Raw genomic sequence first — 8,262 nt, 5'->3', positions numbered from 1 at the left:
GCAGTGGTTATAATGGGCCATTGCTTATTCTGTTTCTGCACCAGCCATAATGATTTCCAGAGGTCTTGAGTTGCTGCTGCCGGGGTGATGATAGTGGAGGTTTTTCAAGTTGGTTAATAAAAATCATTTCAATCTATCAGTAGATGCTGTAAAGCAAACTTACCTACCTAAGCCCCTGTTCAGATTTCTACTGCATAAATGCCTTCATGATTTTTCCACAAATATTCTACATAAAAGGAATTGTAGCAATTTTCAAATGCCACACCAGGGAAGGTATGCTCTGATCTAAGGCATCAAAGTAAGTTGCCGTCTTATCTTAAGTGTATCATCTCTAAAAGTACATAGATTTTGAAGAAATCATTGACCAGATTTTGTTATATAATGAAGGTCAGGCCCTTTCTGACTTAGGAAATGTGTGTAAAGGATTATTTGTATTCTATATGGTTACATTCCAGCATGGTTGTAAAAAGAGTTTATCAATTGAATTTTACTTGGCAGGTGCCAAATAAACATGGCATGTAACAAGTTTTTAATTGATTCTTACTAGTGTTTTCTACTCATCTGAAATACAGGTAATGGCTTTTTAAAAGTGATTTTAGCAGAATTAATTTGTTCATTATATCAGTTGGGACTGTCAGGGCTTGAAGTTTCTTGCCTGGTCTGAATAGAGTCCAAGTTGTGGAATGCAATTTACATGCACATTAAAATTACTTGATCACATAGTGTATGTGTCAAAGCTTTAACAAAGTGTGTTTGCATACCTGTGTGGTTTTTACTGTGTATGTATCCAAATGAGGTTTGCTCTTCTGCAGGGTTCTTTGCAGCATAAAAACAGAAAGATGTTGTGGCTAGACTGTTAGAAGGATGTACCACATTTGCCCACTTAAATGACTTCCAACTCTTGTCTCATTGCACCATCTCAAGACAGTAGTTGACATCCCCTCTCCAAAAAGGAGGCAAGACAAGGATGGGTGTCATGTTTCTCTCTTTTTTTTTTTTGCCCCTTGAGAATCTGAGAGAGACATTTAAAAACTGTTGAGCTATTCTGTTGTTTTCCCCTCTGCTCTGCGGAGAGTTCTGCAGCAAAAATTCATCCTTCATGAAAGTTCAGCAATGCTAAAGCCAAAGGATTGCCCACTTTTGTCTTTTGTTAACTTGTAAGAAGCAGTGATTGCAGTCATCTTTTTAAAATATTCTTTGGTAGTGTGTCATTGCAGAACAGCAGTCAGGGCAGTGTGAGTAAGCCATCAGAAATGTCCCTTGTCAGGAATTCAGTCACAAGGTTTCCTCTCAGCTCTGGCCCCTCACACATTACTTGTGTATTACATGCTCTTACAAACCAGTAGCTCACTTTTTTTTCTCAAAAGGCAATTGTGTAGGACACAAAGAAGTCTTGTTTGCTGCTTGTATCTGACAGGCAGATTGATTGATTATGTGTTTGATTAGGTCTGTGGGTCTGCACTGAGGAGGCCAGTGTGGTGCAAACAGCATCACGTGAATGTTAATGGAATAATTTATACTTGGTAGAGACTAGAGAGAGTGAAACAATTTATGGGCAGTTTCAGATACTCAAGCTGTGAAATTTCTCATACTGTTAAACACCTCTGAACTCCTGTGTAACACTGAGAACAAGCAATACCCTTTGTTGCCACAATTTTGTGGGAAGAAATGGAAGATAATTTGCTCTTCATTAAACTAAAGAGGCTTAGTCTCCCTGATCTGTCAGATTCTTGTTTGCATTTCAAAGAAACTCTCTGAGAAGGTCATGTACTTTTGGCTCATTGTGCTTGTATATCAGTGGTGTACATGATTAGTTTTGAATAGTTGCTCCAGAAGTCTGTGACACAGAGCCTCCAAGAGCTGAGGTCATTAGGCCACTAATTTTGCTGTTGCACTTGTTTCATTGTCCATGTATCTGGGAAGTCCTAGTGTCCCAGAGGACCCTTTTTAAGCACCTTGACATATCTTCTCTCCATCACAGTTTTTAATTATGGTTCTCAGCACCTGCCAAACAAAAACCCAGGTGTTCCTTGCAGAGGAACAGAATTAAAGATAATTACATAGATTACCAAGTCTTTCTACCAAGAAGCAGATACTGATTAATTTCAAATAAACTGGCACAAATTTCATGTAAGTTAGTGAACTGACAACTATGTATTGTCACAAAGACAAGCAGTTTCTGCATGTTCCATCTCCATCTCTTCTATTCCAATTTAACACTCAGATTGTGCTAACTGTAGGGATAGGCATTTGTTACACTGAAAACTTCTTGAAATGTTTTTGAAATAAGGTTTATCAAGGTATTTGTTGTTTAAACTTGCCATGAATTTTCTCCTAGCAGTTCCATGTGGATTGCTTTGATTCTACTTCATGGTAACTTAAAATGCTAATTTCTTAATGTCTCTCCATGGCATGGAGGAGGCAGAGAGCATCCTGTGAAGATGCTGGGCTCCTCAGCCCTGAAACCAGTCAGACCTGTTGAGTGACAGAGGCAGCAAGTGACAGAAGCTGTGCCAAGAGGGAGAGCAGCTGTCACAGTGTCCCCTGTGCTCAGGGAGGAAGTGGGTCAAAAGGGACCAACCAAAAGGGTGGAGCAACCTTCCCACCTCAAGTGACCCATCATCACTCCTGCCCTCCCCTTGCTGTCACCATTTCGAGCTCTTTGCACACCAGGTCACCTCTCAGATTCTTGGCAGCTCCCCATTCCAGCACAGGTTTCCTGTCATGTGGAAAGTCACTGTTGTGCCATTGACCCTGTCAGTGAGTGCAGCCAGCCAAGAGAAGCTCGCTCTGAAGGCACAGTGGTGTGCAAAGGTCAGAGCAGAGCTGCCCCCTCCAGGGGTGGTCATTTTTTATTTCTATGTCAAAACAGAGATCTTTATCTTGTTGTTTGAATGCTGAAGCTGTTGCTTTAGGGAAAGATCCAGCTATGAAGATAAGGGTAAAATCAACAGGAGCTGGCAGTTAGTCACTTCTGTGACTTATTTGGGCCCTTTCCTGCTCCATGGCAAATGGTTTTATTTTGGTCTCCGTTGTCCTTCTGGAGAAGTCAGAGGACAACTTTTTGTTACATGCAGTACTTCAAGTAAAATATTTCCATCCACAGGAGCACTAAATAGCTGCACCACTTCTTAGCATGTTCTTTATATATGCAGTCCTGTGGTGTTTACACAAAATACATATTTCTGGTATACTTTTAGTAACAATGACTATTTCACACTGCCTAGAAAAAAATTACTATTTTCAAGGGAGGGTTTTTTTCCTTTTCCAAGTATCTTGAAAAAGATATTGTTTAACAGTTTTTATTTCTGCATGTCTTTTAGTAGGTCTGTTGATCCTTTTCATGAAAATTGTGTACCTATGCAATGCAATACCATCTTAAGGTATTTGGTTTTAGACAATAGCAAGACTGCAGCATAAATTTATCATTTTTATCACTATAATGGATTAGAACTGATTTTGTAGCCTGTGATGTGTTTTAAGGTTATTGTTAATTTCATTACAAAAAAAAATAGTGGATAAAATATGAGCCCCTGCTTATCCTACTTTTTCACTTATTAGGGTAGAACACATTTGACTTTTATATTATGCAGAGGCTTCTGTGGCCCTCAGTGCACTGCACAGGTGTTCCCACATTGATGGATTCTGGCATACATCCCTTAACTAGAACCAGAGTTTGAATTTAGATATGTAAACAGTCCAGAGGCAGAAATCCAGGCAAAACACCTGTCAGTCTCACAGTCCCTTTCTTGCAGAACTTGTAAGAGGGTCATTTCAGGGCCAGTAAGGAAAGCTCCTGTCCTGGAGGCTGAGCTGAGCTGTGGCAGCAAAATATGTCAGTGCATCAGAGCAGGACTGACTGTCCCAGGGCAGACCAAGGAGCTTCATGGTCCTGTCCCATCCCCAGCACTGCCCAGCAGCTGCTGAAAAGTCCCTGACCAGGGCAAACATTTGGGGATACTTCCCTACAACCCTCCCACACAATCTGAAAGTCACAGACTTCTTGAGACTGATGCATTGTTGTTAAATACCATGAGCAATATATATTTTTCCATGAATTTGTCTAATCACTTTTTGAATCCACATCACAAAATCCATTGCATCCCATGGAAAGGAATTGCCCAAGTGAAGTGTGCCTTATGAAGAGACATGTCACTCTGTTTCTATTGAACCCATTGCACTGGGGTTCATTTAAAGACATCTTTTGGATAGGAAGAGACAGTCTTCTGCTTTCAGCTCTCTAGCCTACTGAGGACTGTTAAGATTTTTTTTCTTCTTTTTCTGCACCATTTTTGAAAGGGAAATAAGAACTGTGCACAGTTCTAGACATGGATGCATTATGCATACATTTGCATAGTGATATTTGTTCTCTATTCTGCTCTCTATTTTCCAAAAATTCCTAACATGATGATGTTTTTTGACATTTGGTGAGCACTGGGCTGACTTTATCTTAGAACTTATGTGTAGTTAAGGAAATAAGTTTTTAGAGTGTAAGCCTTAGAATAACCTTGTTTTTATCCTCCTGTCTCTTCCTCGTGGCCTGGGTGGTTTTTAGAAGACGAGGTGATCTAAGGGACTGTGGATTCAGGCAGTTTCCTGCTAGGCCCTCCCACAACCTCCTAACAGCAGCTGATGAAGGTGTGCAAGCTCTATGCACTTTGGTAGGACTGTCCAAGACTGGTTTATGTCCACTCCTCCCATCATTTAGCTGGCTTTATTTGTTTAATTTTATAACGTGTTACTTCTCTTGCATATTCATTTTATTTAGCCCTATTGCACTTCTTACATGACTTTATCTCTTCCTTCAAAGCTGCATTTGTTATTTCCTCTGTCTTTTCTTGTCTCTCGTATTTCCTTGTCTTTGCTACAGGGGCTTTTCTGAGGGATATCTGAATTTTCTGGGCAGTGAAGCCTTTTATTTGAGTTAATGCAGTTTTTCAATGTGAGATTTCTTTTTGTTTTGAATACACTATTTACTTTCCTAAAAGAAGTGGTGATACTGCCCAAGATGCACATATAAAATAGTGTGCTTTTTGAAAGGACAAAGAATATTTTCTTTCATTCAAATCTACTATTTCCTTGTAACTTTATTTCCTAGTATTGGCCCTAAGGGGGGAAGTCTTAGCCTGAATAAATGTTGAATGCTAAATGTGATAGACTGAAGGATTCGTGCTTTTCCTTGTGACGAAGGAGTTAACTATAACTCACAGTCTCTTCTCTCCTCTTGCAGAACTACTCAAGATGAAGCTATTTCTTGGAAGAATACCCTTAGGAAGTTAGTGACCTAGAATGAGCTTGGCATAGAATTGCCTTTTAGCCTTAACTGTGATATTTGCTGCTGCAGTCTCCTAGACAAATGGGTTTTGACAGGCTTTGCAAACAGCCTGAGGTCAGAGCCTGTGAGCTTTCCTTGGGCAAGTAAAAGCTGTGGAGTTGGGAACTTAATACATTTCTTGAGACAAATATCAAAATTCCCAAAGCCGGGGATGGTGCACCATGGGACAGTGACAGGCAAATGCAGACAGCACTGTGAAAAGGACATGGCAAGCAGAGAAACACACTCCCTGCCAGGGATGGTTCATAAAGTTCAAGCTCGGCTTTGAACTGGAATGAAGGTCATCTTTTTAATATCCCTTGACACAAGGCCCAGAAGAGAGCAGGTGATGGCACACCAAACTGGCACCATGCCTTGGGCATCAAAATATGCTTCTGTGGCCCCTACATCTTCACCACACACTGCTTAGCAACCTAGAGGTGGGATTTTGCTGTGGGAGCAAGGGAGAGCAGCAGAGAGAGCTGGTAACTCAGCTTTTCCTCAGTGCATTTCCTCTGTGCACACTGAACTGAGAGTAGTGGGGCAGCCCAAGGGGGATGCTGTGCTTCAGGATCCACTTCCTTCTACTTACAAGAGGAAGGATTTTGTTCCCACCCCAGCTGTTTGTTCAGGCACCAAGCTCAGAATTTGTTTCTTACAAGTATCCCGTAGTTAGGACTGCTTGGTTATCTCCTGTGCATACACAGGAGGGGGGTGATGTATAAAAGATGCATACTGGAAGAATTTAATCTGCTCCCTAAAAACACTCTCATTCTTGCAGATCCTTAGATCTTTTTTTTTCCCCTTGATATGTTTTTTCAAGTTTAGGATTTTTGTAACTGAAGGAGAATTCAAATAAATCAGCAACCAGAGTAAATGCCAAACAGCCACAGTTAAACTCTCTCAGTGTTTTAAACTAATGGACCCGCTTTTCAAGATATTGTGCCTAACAGGATTTGATTGTGCTTTCTCAGACAGAGGATTTCTGTCAGTACCTCTGCCAAATGCACGATCTCGCAGAGGGAGGATTTGATAGAGATCCAGGTTAAGTCAGCCTCTTCATTCAGAGACAGCAACTGCCAGCCCCACACAGGCTGCAGCAGGGCCACCCAAATGTCGAGTTTCCACTGAGGAAGGCCAAGTTCCCCATATTCTTTTTCATTTTTGCAGCCGTAGCAGGGCTGTGTCCTTGGGTTCTTTCCATGCCAAATAAAGCGTCTGCACATTTTGTCTAGTTCATTTCTGTACGGCTGAGGCCTTTGTAGCTGAGGCACCTGCAAAAATAGTAGTCTGAAGAAACAGATCTATTTCTGACAGGTTAACCAACCTGAGGAGTAAGAAATTATTGTGCTAGATCTGTAAATACATTTGCAGCTTGCCTTGCAAGGGCAGCTTGTGAAAATTGAGCTGGCTGGGAATATCCTGAGCCCTAGGCATAGAGCCCCCTCTGAGACACAGCTAATATAAAATGCTCCGAGGCAGATCCTGCCATCCAGCACAGCTCTGTAAATCTGGAGTAACACAGGCTGCTTCAGGGATGTTACTTCAGATCCACTTCACCCAACAGAAGAGCAGAATTCAAATGAATTACCTATGAAGAGAGAATAAAGAACATGTGCAGTAAATAATGCATTTCTGGGTTTTCTGCCCTTCCATGACTCTCTCTCATAAATGTTTCAGCCTCACTTTGAATGCTGCTTCACTGTGTCAGCCAAAAAAACCAGACTGAGCAAGTGCATTTCAGTGTCATCCACATCTGAGGCTGTTAATGGCTCAGGGAGAGGCAGAAGCACAGAAAAACCAGGATTTCTAGGAGCATGACATTGTCCTCACCAGAGCCATAATGCCTCAAGACACATTCTATAACAGCTCTTGGTCAGATACAGTTCCCATTTTGTTTATTTTTTTTATCTCTTGCAGAACTGAAAAATAGGTAGGAGAGAGGAGAAGCAATTTTTTATTAATAAAAATCAGTTTGGTCCCAGAGTGTCAATTGAAGCATTTCAGCATTCATGAAATTATTAATTTTATTCTGAAGAAGTCAATATGAAGTTTCACAGTATTTCTCACCCTACGCTATCCTGCCACCTGGGGTGGCACTTGACACCAACCTTCAGCAGTTTTGGTTCCTCCAAATTTTTCAGGGGATGTTATCCAGTGCATAATGAATCTTATTCTGTCTTTTCTTTTATTATTTACATTACAGTTTAATTCTTTCTACTAATTTTATTTCAGCAGTTTTACAATCTCTATTACAATACCCTCCAGATGTAAGATGCCTGATTAGAATTAGCCTCTGTCACCATAAGGTGACCTTGCTATGTCATAAGGTCAGGCTGTGATCCCCACAACTGGATGCCCCTGAACACTCCCCAGCTTTATTACACATGTTCTTGATGCTCCTGAGCAGTTGCCCTACACTAACTTGGGAGCAAAACACCTTGGTGAGATTTGAGGAGCTATATCCACACCTGAAATATCCGTTCCAGAAAATCTGAAACTACTCAGTTTTATTAGTCTTCTTTCTTACTGGAGTGACTGTCTTATTTTAAAATTCTCAAATGTTTTTTATCAACATGAAACACTATTTAGTTTTGCTCATTCTTGCACTTTCCAAGTCTTTACCATGCAGATTCTTTCCCCCATTTTCCTCCAGATGTAGCATATTGTAATTCATTGCTCATGACTGCCAAGAAATGACATTTCCAAGACTCTCCATAGTAAATGAGATGAGCCTTTTAAATAGGGCAGGGACAAAACCTCAGTCACAGATTTGTGCATGTCTCTGACATGTCCAGCCAGAAAAAGAGAGATCTTGGTCTCGGTAGAACAAATGGCCACCTGCACGTTCTCACTGCCTGAGAAATACCTCCTCCATCTTGTCAGTTCTGCTGGTACTTGCTCTCCTGTGTTCTCCATTAGGACTGTCTTTTTATTGCCAGAACCAA

Source organism: Zonotrichia albicollis, chromosome 1, assembly GCF_047830755.1.
Source record: "Zonotrichia albicollis isolate bZonAlb1 chromosome 1, bZonAlb1.hap1, whole genome shotgun sequence".
NCBI lineage: Eukaryota > Metazoa > Chordata > Aves > Passeriformes > Passerellidae > Zonotrichia > Zonotrichia albicollis.
Note: the sequence above shows the minus strand (reverse complement) of the source record.